Raw genomic sequence first — 14,013 nt, forward strand, 5'->3', positions numbered from 1 at the left:
TGTCAGGAGGTTTTCTTCCATGGTGAGTGATTCTGGTATCCAGGGCATTTCAGCAGAATTTGCCTGATATGAAAAAACAGCATCAACCACCTCATCTTAAATGCCTAGAACCAGACGTGACTAGTTGGTTTATACATACATATGATATACACTTTATACATATACACACCCATATATACTCAAATATTATTTTCCTTAAAATCAAATTGAAAAGTAGAAGATGAACCAAAGTAAAAATAAAAATATTGTATAGAACTATTCATATGACACCACTATTCATATGACTTAAGTGGGTGATGGGAGCTGGGGAGGTTGGTTTTTGTCTGTTTACCACTGACAAGAGATGCACGAAATTTGGTGATTTGCTGGTCATCTCTTGATTTTTATAATCTCCAAATGTATTAAATTTAGCATTGGAATTTATAAGAGACTTGAGTTGCAGAATTGAGTAAGTTGGAATTGAGTAAACTTCAATTGTTATCCACCGACAGATATGTTGATCCACATTCAGGGAGAGAAATGAGGTATGAGGAAAGGGTTCAGGGCTATTTATGGAAATACTATCCTACAGAAAAAAAACAAAAACAATAGTAAATAAACATTACTTCCACCAAGAGGGAAAAAAAAGAGAAGTAGGCCTACGTCTTGTATCCTGCAGAACTATTATTTCTTGCAACTAACTATCCTGACATGTCTCTTCTGCTCAAAATCACTTTATATACTACACACTTTTTTAAAAAATTTCTCCAAAGTACCTAATTTACAAGAGTGGTAATTCTTTACTATTTATTTTAGAGTATATTGAATGCTTTTTATTTTTAAAATTAAAAGTCTAGAGAAAGTTACTAAATGAAATGAAACTTACCCTTTCTAACACCACCTTTTGACCTACATGGCTTGGTTCTTCACATAATACCTTTCAACAAAATTTGGCGCTCCCTTTTGCAAATAAAATTAAATACACACAAGTGAGTACACAATGAATTTAAACCAATAAAGCCTTTTATGTTTGCAAAAATTGGATTATGTTCTTCATATTGCTCTGTATTGACATACATCATTCTCTTAAAAGAACATATAGCTTCTCATCAAATGGATTTCCATTATTTCCAGTTCCATACTCTTGCAGACAATGCAGAAGTGACTTTCAATGTAATTGAAATGTAAATTTTATCAGCTTTATTTGAGGAACTATTAATAGAGTCAATTAGTGAGAAAAAGATTGATGGCTCGGGTTTTGACAAATAGAAATTGAAATAGAAATTGAAATAGGAGGGTTTTTTTTTTCCTGCTACAAATGAAATGTTTATTAAGATTGTTGTTTCCCCATAGCCATTGACAATAAGTATCAGTAAATTTCTCAATTTTTATTGGTTTGCTATGTGAGAGATGGCATCTCAATGTTTTATGGATTTTCATTTCTTTAATTGTGATTGTATATATATATATATACAGCATTATTCATGTTACCTATTTATGTTTCTTATAAGTTGAGTATTGAAGCAGAAAACTTAATTTTAAACATCAATATTTAGTTTTTATTTTTAAAAGGACATGAACTTATAATAATTTTGCACTAATTAAATTAGTACAACTTAATTTTGTTTTCAAACTTTTAACATTTGAAGAGGAAAATTTAATTTGACTTGTAACTTTTTAACATCTTTACTATCTTTTTTGGAGCATTGTCTTTGGCTATATAGAAACTTTAATGAGCTTCCATGTTTTGCAAGAAAACTTTTTATAAACATTTTGAAATTTATTTGTCCTCCCTTTAATTAAGTGTTTCTGATAATGCATAATAAAATAAAAATCTGTGAAAAATAAAATAAAAATCCAAAGTGACTTTGAGCAATACTTTTATAAATTAGTCTTTGATTTTTTTAAATTTTATTATTGTCTGAATATTTCAATTTGAAAAATGCTCAGTGTCACTAATCATCAGGGAAATGGAAATTAAAACCATAATGAGAATCTTACTCCTGTCAAGATGGCTATTAACCAAACCAACCAACAAACAAACAAAAAAGATAACAAGTACAGGCAAGAATTTGGAGAAATTAGAACCCTCATACACGTAGTGGGAATGCAACCTGGGAGGTCACTATGGAAAACGGTATGGACATTCTTCAAAATATTAAAAATAGAACTGTCATGTTTGGGGCACGTGGGTGGCTCAGTCTGTTAAGCATCTGCCTTCGGCTCAGGTCATGGCCCACGGTCCTGAGATCAAGCCCCACATCAGGCTCCCTGCTTAGTGGAAATTTTGCTTCTCCCTCTCCTTCTGCCCCTCCCTGCCATCATGCTCTCTCTCTTGCTTGCTCTCTCTCAAATAAATAAAATCTTAAAAAAAAAAAAAAACTGCTTTTTTACCCAGAAATCCCACTTCTAGGCATGAAATTTATAGAAAAGAATTGAAATCAGAATTTCAGGAGATATTAGCACTTTCATAGTCATTACAGCACCATTCACAGTAGCCAAGATGTGAAAAGAAGCTAAGGACCCATCGAAAAATGAATGGATAAATAAAATGTCGCACTTGTGGACATTATGCTAAGTGAAATAAGCTAGTCACAGAAAGATAAACACTGAATGACTTCACTTTTACAAGGTATCTAAAATTGTCAAATTCATAGAATCAAAGAGTGAAGTGATGGCTGTCAGTGGCTGAGTGGAAGGAGGAATGCGGAGTTGCTAATTACAGTAGAGTTCTAGAACTAGAACTAATGATAATGATACTGTATTGTATATTTGAAAGTTGCTAAGGGAGTAAATCTTAAAAGTTCTCATGAAAAGAAAAGAAAATATTTGGTAATTCTATGTCTGGTGATGGATGTTAGCTAGACGTATTGTGATCATTTTATAATAAATGCAAATCATTATGTTGTACGCATGAAATTAGTATGTTATTGGAAAATATTCCTCAATTTATTAAGAAAGAATTTTGAGTCAGCTGAAGAAGAAGTTCTTACTATTGTCTTTCAGAACATAGATTTTTTTCACTTCCTCTCTGATTTTCTGGCCAAATAGGTAAGCCCCAGTCCCTGTCATTTCCACAAGGATCAGGAGAGGAGGCTCATTCTATAGTCCAACCATGACAATCAGTATCTGAAACTGGCTGTTATGAAACATGGCCTAGACTGTGTATCATTTCCCCCAAGGAATCTTATCATTTGGGTTTGACATAATAAAATTCTTTTCCTCAAATTGGACATCCATATACAGAAAAATGAAACTAGACCACTCTCTTGCACCTTACACAAAGATAAACTTAAAATGGATGAAAGATCTAAATGTGAGACAAGATTCCATCAAAATCCTAGAGGAGAACACATGCAACACCCTTTTTGAACTTGGCCACAGCAACTTCTTGCAAGATACATCCACAAATGCAAAAGAAACAAAAGCAAAAATGAACTATTGGGACTTCATCAAAATAAGAAGCTTTTGCACAGCGAAAGAAACAGTCAACAAAACTAAAAGACAACCTACAGAATGGGAGAAGATATTTGCAAATGACATATCAGATAAAGGGCTAGTTTCCAAGATCTATAAAGAACTTATTAAACTCAACAGCAAAGAAACAAACAATCCAGTCATGAAATGGGCAAAGACATGAACAGAAATCTCACAGAGGAAGACCTAGACATGGCCAACATGCACATGAGAAAATGCTCTGCATCTCTTGCCAACAGGGAAATACAAATCAAAACCACAATGAGATCCCACCTCACACCAGTGAGAATGGGCAAAATTAACAGGACAGGAAACAACAAATGTTGGAGAGGATGTGGAGAAAGGGGAACCCTCCTGCACTGTTGTTGGGAATGTGAACTGGTGCAGCCACTCTGGAAAACTGTGTGGAGGTTCCTCAAAGAGTTAAAAATAAACCTGCCCTACGACACAGCAATTGCACTGCTGGGGATTTACCCCAAAGATACAGATGCAGTGAAATTCTGGGACACATCACCCCAATGTTCATAGCAGCAGTGTCCACTATAGCCAAACTGTGGAAGGAGCCTTGGTGTCCATCGAAAGATGAATGGATAAAGAAGATGTGGTCTATGTATACAGTGGAAGATTCCTCAGCCATTAGAAACGACAAATACCCACCATTTGCTTCGACGTGGATGGAACTGGAGGGTATTATGCTGAGTGAAATAAGTCAATCGGAGAAGGACAAACATTTTATGGTCTCATTCATTTGGGGAATATAAAAAATAGTGAAAGGGAATAAAGGGGAAAGGAGCAAAAATGAGTAAGAAATATCAGAAAGGGAGACAGAACATGGAAGACTCCTGACTGGGAAACGAACTAAGGGTGGTGGAAAGGGAGGTGGGCGGGGGGTGGGAGTGACTGGGTGACGGGCACTGAGGGGGGCACTTGATGGGATGAGCACTGGATGTTATTTTATATGTTGGCAAATTGAACACCAATAAAAAAATAAATTTATAAAAAACAATTCCCTTCCTCTGCATGTATGCGTTTCTATTTCAACTTTTAATCGCTGGGTGGAGATTTTCTCTTCTTTCATCTAGAAGAGAAAAATAAAACACGTATATCCGTCTGGGATTAAATTTCCCAGCAGTCTAGGAAACTTTGAATTGAAAGCTACCCTGGCTGCCTTACTGCCTCTCCCAACAGCAAATGGATCATGATAATAAGTCATAAAGGAATAAAGTAGTCACCTTGAGATGTGTGAGAATTTTAAACTTTAAAGCGGCAAATGACATGAAATAAAGTTCTAAGCACTCATTTCATATCCTAAGAAACTGAGGTTGAGTCCAGAGACATATTTGATTTGTCCAAAGTCACATATCGAGTCAGGCCTAGAACCCAGATATTCCGTTCCTTTCATCTGGCACTTTTGTTTGCAAAACTACATGCCCTGCATATAAAAAGCTATATGGCAATGGACGAATGAGAAGAGCCATCTAGAGAAGGTTCTGGCCATATGGACCAAGAAATAGTTCTAGGGAAGAGATGAGCCTACCAGCAATGTCCAGATCAGAGAGGCAACCTGCCATCAGGGGGCACACAGCTGCCCACTTGGAAAAAAGTCTCTGTCAGCCTGACAAGTTACCAAAACGGTAAATCCCAAGCACAGTCTGTGTCACTAAAGACTATTTGTTTGAAGACCTTTTAGAATTTTAAGATGTTAAGCTACTTCCATTTGGAGCTGGTCAAGAAGGAGATAACCTTTGAAGACTCTCTCTCTCTCTCTCTCTCTCTCTTAAATAACACAATAGTTATACATCATCTTCAATAGGATGGAAAGTGTGGCAGTCAGTATAAATGCCCAAGCTAGTTAGAGCAAAGTCTTATCAAAATAAGTATTTAGGCCCTGAAAATTAACACAAACCCCTCACACTATCACATTTTTAACAAAGAGTCATAATAATGCACAATAATGTGCATAAAGAAAAAGAAGACTATGGCTAGATTTAAAGGCAGTTTGACAGACCAGCCGGCTTTTACTTTGGAAATCAGGGACCTGGGCCATAGAAATCTGAGAACTGGTCGAGTGAAATAAGGAAAAATCGGGAGAGTAGGTTGTACACCCAAAACTGACATAATATTGCTTGTCAAATATATTTCAATTTTAAAAAAAAGAAAAATAAAAACCAGAAGAGATTTAGAGCGTAATATCCAATCTGTGTGTCACCAAAAGCAATTCTAACAATAGACGACTTTTTTTTCTTTATCCAAATCATATAGTTGTCCCCTTTCCTCTTTTTTTCATAAAAACTCCTTGTTTTCACCCCACAACACAGATACTTTTCTGCGGGATCCGTACTCCCCAAATGGCAATTCTTTAATCCCCAATAACTGCTCTTTTGCCTCTCATTGCAGCTCTTCATTTTCAGACTGATAGCTTCATAGGTAAACAGGTAAAAAGAGCCATCTCTCTTCTCTTGAAGCCTCTGTCAATTCCTAGAGAATGTAACAGCACCACCCTGCCCAGAATGTGACCCGAACAATGATGACGTTTCACTGTGAAAGAATGAGACCTAGTGCAGCAAAACATTGATCAGAGTTTGAAACCTTTTGAGAAATCAGGACCACTGCACAAACCTGCAGTGGTCCTGTGGGATAAATATTTGTTTTTTGCAAAGAATAAGAGTTTTGGGTTTTTTTTTTTTCTAATTAGTGTACAGTGTTGATCTAAAACCCAACAGTGTTTCTTTGGAAGTTTCTTTGCCAACATAAGAAAAAAAGAAAAAGAATTTGTAGAATAAATGGAATGAAAAGCACTCTTTCAACATAAGTGCTTAGTTTTCACATTTTTGGAGGAAGAGACGACCTATTCATATCCATATTCTCACTCTGGAACCAATTAGCTAGTGTTAATTTAGCCAAACAGGATAACAATTACAAAGGAGTTATCATCACTGACCTGTGGTAGGAGCTGAGTTTTAATATGTCGTTTCCATCCGTCTGTTATTACTTAAGAGAAGACTCATTTGTGCTTTGACACAGAGAATTGAATACATTTTATTTTTAAAAGAACTGTTAACTGTTCCAAGTGGTTGGTTGAACTGACTTTTTCACTATCTTCCCATTGAAATCCTAAAGGAAAAGAAATTCGGGAAGTCAGAGCAAGAGGACTCCAAGCAATCTAGAAGCCATGCTATTGATGAATTTCATTTGGCGAGTGGTAAACTGCCCACTTGGAGAGTCAATGGACAGTTTTTAGAGAGATTTGAAACACAATTAAGCTCCAAGGTGCAAGGAATGCAGACAAGTTGAGCCTGAAGCCGGGCAGGTGATGAGAGGCATGTATCTACACACATGGAGTAGAAGTGCGTAGATGCTGATACAAGGTTCACAAGCTATCACTCCTGTCTTGCATCTGGCCCAGAAGGTGTATGAGTAAATGAAACCAATAGCAGATATTTACGTAAAGGAAAAAAAACAAAAGCAAAACCAAACCTAGTGATACACATTTAAGCTATGAAGAATATAATATAAGCGAGATAAGATTATATCACTGCCTGCCCTTGTTCAGCATCATTTAGGGAGTTTTAGCCAGGGAAGGAAGAAGGAAGAAAGGAAGAAGGAGAAGGAAGGAGGGAAGGAGGGAAGGTGGGAGAGAGACAGAGGGAGGGGAGAAGGAAACCAATAGCATATAAATATGAAAAAGAAAGAATTAAGTTTGTGATGATTTACAAGTGATAAGATGGTTTACCTAGGAAGTCAAAGATAATAAAAGAACCATTAGCACAGATGAAGGATTTTAAATAGCCACTGTTTCCTAGAATCAAAATAGAAAAATTAAGACTTTCCCGTATTTGAGGGGGAAAAAAGATGAACCTAAAGAAAGAAATCAGAAGATTGACAAAATATGTGGCAATGGTGAAAGAACAGATAAATGAAGCATAGATCAAAAATGACCCAAGTATGTGAAATGATTGGGCGTAGGATAAAAGTAGTGCTTCAAAGCAGTTTGATCTTTCTATAAAGTGTTGGACTAAGTGACTAAAAATCAGAGTGGATCACTATCTCAGCAAAATTAATCACGTACCAGTGCAAAAAAAAAAAAAAATTTTTATGATTCCGAGAGTTTAAAGATATGTAATCACAGAAATACTAGAACAAACCCTAGTGAATAATCCCAACTTTAGAGACCCTTGAAGTTAATGTCACCAAAGGTAGAAAAACAATTATGATCTGGTCAAGATTATTTTTTTCATTAAAAAAATTAAATAAACATGAAACATGGAAGTAAAGTTGGAAAATGATGTGGAAAGCTATTGAAATCAAGGATTTATGGGCCGTTCTTAGTATGTTGGGGCTCTTTTCATTCCAAGTGAATTGAGACTCTGTCTGATGCTCTCCATGTGATTCAAACAGAGGGAGCAGTCCCAGAAAATTCAGGTACAGTCTTTCAGGTCTATATTTCTCAGTGTTGGCCCAAATATGGTGCTGCTATAATCTTCCCAAAACACTTGGTCCAGGGGTCATGCAAGGAAGCCACATAAAATGTATTGTTTAGATAAACAATGATTTCAGGATTGTTATGAAGATCATTCCAGATCTAGTACGTCAGCTGTCAGGAGAAACCAGAGCACCAAAGGCACCTCTAGGTCCCTGTGGTATTCACAAATTTCTAGGAGTATGTTTCTCTTTCTTTATGGTTTGGTTATTAATCATATGGTTAGGTGTACCCCAGAGGTCTGGCTTCATAAAGGTCAAGGTGTCCAAGAGCTGATTCAGAAGAGAATTGGTGAAACTTATTGGTAGCCTTTCATGGCACAGCAGTAAGGCTGAGAAAATCCTGTCAGAAGCCTGGTTATCTAGTTTCCTTCTTCACAGAATGTATTGGAAGAGCCCAAGAGGAGATGGATGGTGCACGACTGATAGAGTTGTATACGGATAACCTGGTTCCATGGACTAACTGTGGAAAAGAGGGGAGATAGACTCCCATATTTTTTAAGATTTTATTTATTTATTAATTTATTTATTTAGAGAGCACTCGTGAGCCCAAGATCAGTGGGATGGGCAGAGCAAAAGGGAGAACAGGGAGCCCAAAAACAATGACGCAGACCAACTGATCCCAGGACCCTGAGATCATGACCTGAGCTGGAAGGCAGCTGCTTAGCTGACTGAGTCACCCAGGTGCCCCCAAACTCCCATATTGAAAAATCTGTTTCTTTTTTATTAAAATTTTTTATTCATGAGAGACAGAGACACAGGCAGAGGGAGAAGCAGAGTCCCTGCGGGGAGCCCGATGTGGGACTCGATCTCAGGACCCCGGATCATGTCCTGAGCCAAAGGCAGATGCTCAACCACTGAGCCACTCAGGTGTCCCGAACAATCTGTTTCTTTATCACACACTTAGAGTCTAGAGGAATGTGTAAAACAATCCTTAGATTCAGGTTTTAATCCCATCTTCGACATCGATATATGCTTTTCTACTCTGTACAAACCCTGTGCCATCCCAAAGAGCTTGATACTTTGGGTTTGAAGACTACTCAACATAGATGCTACCCCTGTAATTATTAGAGAATAAGAAAACTTCCTCTCTGGATCCACTGACCATAATTCCATATGTCCCTCCATTCCTCTGCTTCCTCCCAAGTTCATGCCTCTTCTCCTGCCCTGGTACAAGCTGTCAAGTATTCCATTTCACCAATTTCCAAGGACCTAGCATTATGGGTTTAGCTACAGGGGAGCAAGTAGGGACCAAAAGGTATAATTCCTAAGGTAATTTTCACATATAATTCCTATGTGAAAATTATCTCTGCCTCTTCCTCTGATTTACATTGCATTTTCTAAGGCTAACTTTCTATCCTAGATTTGCCTTACACTTGTTCCCAGAAAAAAAAAAAAAAGTTAGGTATGGGAAAAATGGACTGTAGCCTATTGCAAAAGCCCTAATCTCAGGCTCTGGGAGCAAGAACAACACGTCAGTGGGTAGACTGGTCTTTCCATTGTTCAATCTTCCACATCTTGGTAGAGGACAATTAGAAAGGGCTCCAGGCACTTAATATGGAAGAAGAGATCAAGGGGGAGAATAAGGGGAGTTAGAAATGTTCATGCCTGCAAGAAGCATGGCGGATGTTCACAAAAGTATAGGTTGCAAGTTTTCCTGAAGCTGGGGGTCCTGTGGGTTTCCAACAGGAAACAGTATAGCAGAAAATATGGGAAGTGGATGTGACAAACAAGGCAACTTTGTGAGGTCTCCGATGCAAAGATCCACAGGGGAGTTCTTATCAGTATCAGGGCCCTCATCTAAAGACGCTCACCAGCAGAGTCTACTTACTTGGGACGGTCCTACACAGAGGGGACACCAAGGCCACATTGTATCAGACATTTGGTTCATAAAATGGATTAGGACACAGCCTTTCCCTACCCTATCTGCCCGTTTCAAATTACACTACAGAGGTTCTGAGGAAAGAGCCCAATGTGGTTCCCATCATAAACCTAACTCAGCTAAAGCCTGGGGTCCTGTCAGGATTGTCAGTGAGCCCAATAAATCTCTCCTTTTAAATATTGGCCTTCTTGAGAGGAGTCAGAGGCAGCTGAGTTTCTAAATCTTCAGCTCAGCTAAGAGAAAGGACCAGGCACAGGTGACCTGGGCAAGGACAATACCATTGCCCCGGGGCTTGGAGGAAGACCCCCGACCCCGTGGTGAGGATGAGCACATACTCCCGGGCTCTTCAGTACACCTGCTTAGGTCCTATTATTATTATGTGCCAGACACTCTACCAGACATTTTGATATAAAATATTTGAGTGTGCATATGTTTTCCAAATTTTGACTTTCCCAAGATCAGAACTGAGACTTGAATCAACATCCACATGACTCCCAACTACGCAGCCTTGATCCCCAGGCTCGTGGCCTCTCAGTGTGCGGTGCTGGGGCTCCTTAGGCAGCTGGTCTCCATTAACCACTCAATTCTTCAACATTTGCTAACTGCCTACCATGAACTAACCAAAAAAGGCGGTCGATTCTGGGGACTCTCCAGCTTCTATGAAGAAAGGCAGGTTCTATCCCTAAGGAAAATGAATGGAATAAAATAACTCTTGGGCAGGCCACTCTGAGAGGCTGCACATTCCTCCAAGACTAGTTCTGGTGTTTGGGTTTGTTTGGGGTTTTTTTGTTTTTTTTGTTTTTTAAGATTTATTTATTTTAGAGAGGCGGGAGAGAGACCAAGATAGAGAGGACAGAGAATCCTAAACAGGCTCACAGCTGAGCACGGAGCCTGATGAGGGGCATCATCCCACCACTCGGAGATCATGACCCAAAGGGAAACCAAGATTTGGACGCTCCACCGACTGCACCACCAGGAGCCCCTATTTGTTTTTTAATTTGGATGCTCCCTCGAATCGAAGAAATGTATGGATCACTAGTATGGAATTTCAAAACCTCAAGCACCTGAGACCCCAATTTTAGAGAAGCAGAAAGGCCTCCTCCCTCTCCTTGGAATCTCTCCATAGAGGTGTAGGCGCCTGGTTCACTTGGCAGCACTTCTACGTCAAGGTTCTCCTTCCTCATGGAGCTGCCTCCCCTTGCAGTTAGGCCGCAGGGTTTGAAGGGGAGCAGAGACGTTGTTCCAGATCTGATCTCCAAGCCCCCGCACATCCTGTATATTAACTAGGGCAGGATTGAGCCCCAGACTCAGGCTGGGGCACTCCGACACTGTGGCCTCTTTGCCTCGGCTGAATCCATCAAGGGTAGAGCTATGACCTAAGAAGAGTAGCTCGGTATCCTTCCTGGGGCTTTTTTCCAATTAGAATTAGGAAAAGCCAGCCAGTGCCTTTGGTAGAAGGAGCAGCAACATGTGGGAGACAGGGCAAAAAAACAAAAACAAAAACAAAAACAAAACAAAGCTTCTAATAGGGAAGAAAATGAAGCTGGAAAACAGAGAAGCAGAGACAAGAGGCTGGCACAGAGAGCCCTGGCTGTGCTCACGGCCCCAGGGTTGGCAAACAACTCTCCTTTCATCGCGTTGGACAACAAGGCGTCCCTCCATTAGCTCCCCCTTTTTGCTCCAGCTAGTTGGATTTGGATTATCATCACTTTAGCCAAAGGAACTCTTTGCTAATCTAGGCTGTTGTTCATTCCATCAAAAGTGTAGCTGAGGTCGTTACCCCATAGTCTGTTTGGGTGTAATTCTCACACTATGTGGGTGTAATGCCAAAAGGGAGCCCAAAAGGTAAAACAAGGAGTGAATAGGTTCGAAGCTTATGGTTCATTAGTACTAATTAGAACGCTGAAGGGATGCACACCCCTAGAAATGCCAGGCACGCTGCAGATGGGTGCGTGGCTTCAGGTCCCAGCATGCAAGGCTAAGCACCCCAAACATTCTGCTCCTTGGAATTCCATCAGTTTTAGAGATTAGGTGGGTGGTGTGACTTTATTTCATTAATTTGTAAAGGTTCTGATTTCAGTCTCTGTTCACGAATTAATTAAATACATATTTCTCAGATACACACACTCAGAAACTCGGGACTAAAAGGACTTCAGGAGATGAGGTTCTGGTGCGAAATCCTAAAACAATAAACCAATTCAGAATCACTCTTCCTGTGATTCTCTCTCTCTCTGTCTCCTTCCTTCGTTTTGACTGAAATCATACAGGATCTTGAGATTCCATTAGACCAACGTGCGGCCTATGGAAGCGGAGTCCGAACGTAAGGACATGACTGGGGCGTAGGAGCAGAGAGGAACGGGGGGCTCACTTATTAGTTCTATGCCTCCTTTAAATGCAGAAAGAACATACTCTACACTAATTAGGAGCAGTACAGAATCATCCCTGTACTAATGAGTCTACAGATCAAATTGCAGCCAGCTGATATGTGTAGGAATAATATAGGACATACAAAATAAAAGCACGGTTTGAAAAACACAGTTTTATTACTGAAAAACTTTCTATTCATTCACCTTTCTCTGCATCTTTGCAATGAAGTGTATTATGGGTCCAAAATGATTCTTTTTTTTTTTTTTTTGAATTCTCAGTTGGGCAGAGCTGGCCCCCATCCCGCACGCATCAGTGTCACTTATCGCAGACAAGTGTGACTTCCTAGCTGCTCCCTCTGTGGCCGTCGCCCCAGTACTTTCCGCTTTTCCAAAGATCACTGTATTAGAGGCATCTAAAGGATGCTACTCCCTCCACCCACTATAGTTAATTCATTTACTTTTTGTCCTATTCCATTTTATTACTTTTGCTTTATTTGCGTAAGTATTTTCCTGAACTATGTACTGGTGATCAGATGGGACAGCGACAATGCCTCGCTTACTCTGATTTTGTCTTCTCAAATGTGTTATGCACTTTGTCAGGTGATTTCCACTCTTTTTTTCCAGTATCCATAGCATATGCCTATAGTTGTCCTATTAAAACAAATCTCTATGTAGCATTTGAAACCTCCATCAATTCTTTTTTATTTATTGAAACTTTCAGGGTTTTGTTTGTTTGTTTGTTTGTTTCATTTAGTCAATCAAATAAGACGATATTTGAGTGCTTACTAAAACTTCTGGCCTGGGTCCTGGGGATGCAGCTATGATAGAAAATAAAGCTGTGCCATCATAGAGCTCCCGCACTGGTGCAGGAAGGCAGATAAGAAACAAAGAAAGTAACACAGCATGTGATGGGTGGAGATAAGTGATGATGAAGGGAAAAAAAATACCGCAGCATAAAAAGGATAGAGAGTGTTGAGTGGGCACAAAAATATACAAAAAGTCCAAGAATATCCTGACAAGTCAGAGAAGGTGACATTGGAAAAGGACCAATAGGAGGTGGAGAGGTGACACAAGGCAGTGATTCGGGGGAAGAGCATTTTATTTTTTTTCACACAAAGGAAACAATGCTCCAAAAACCTTGCATCCCGGGTGTGCTTTAGTGTTTGAGGAAGAGCAAGGAGGCCAGTGTGGAAGGGGGGAGCTGGGCGGAGGCAGTGAGGGACCCAGATCTTGTCAGTGGTGTGAGCACACACATGTGTGGAAATGCTGTGGGTTTTGCCCTGGGAGAGGTAGCAAGCCACTTTAGGTTTGAGCAGAGCAGAAACATGATCTGACGTATAATTGGAAGGATCCCTCGGGCCATTATGTGGACACCACTTACATCAGAAAGAGAGCAAGGGATGAGCACTGGGTGTTATGCTATATGTTGGCAAACTGAACTTCAATAAATTAAAAAGAGAGAAAGAGAGAGAGGGTAGGAGCATTTCTTTTCCAACAGTTAGAGGGTAGATGTGGCTGCGGGTGAGGCCCTAAGGACAACCTGCCCATGAAACTTTGATTTCAGGCCTGGAAGTCACCCCCTCCTGAAAGCCAGCACCAGGACAAGCTGGAGCCCCCAAGTCTACATTACCAAGTGTGCAGCAGAGGGGGGATCTGCGTGTGAGCGCTTCAAACTGCAGTCGGTGGCAGCACACGAGCACCAAGACACAAAGCAGGTGGGTGTCCTACTCTATGTGCCAGTTCTGGTGTAGGAGCTTTAAAGATTTTAGTCGACCACCAGTATTTCATTTTAAAATGTTCTGGGTTGAACACCTGCCCCCCGATGTTCAT

This window comes from Vulpes vulpes, chromosome 1, assembly GCF_048418805.1.
Source record: "Vulpes vulpes isolate BD-2025 chromosome 1, VulVul3, whole genome shotgun sequence".
In the NCBI taxonomy this organism is placed as follows: domain Eukaryota; kingdom Metazoa; phylum Chordata; class Mammalia; order Carnivora; family Canidae; genus Vulpes; species Vulpes vulpes.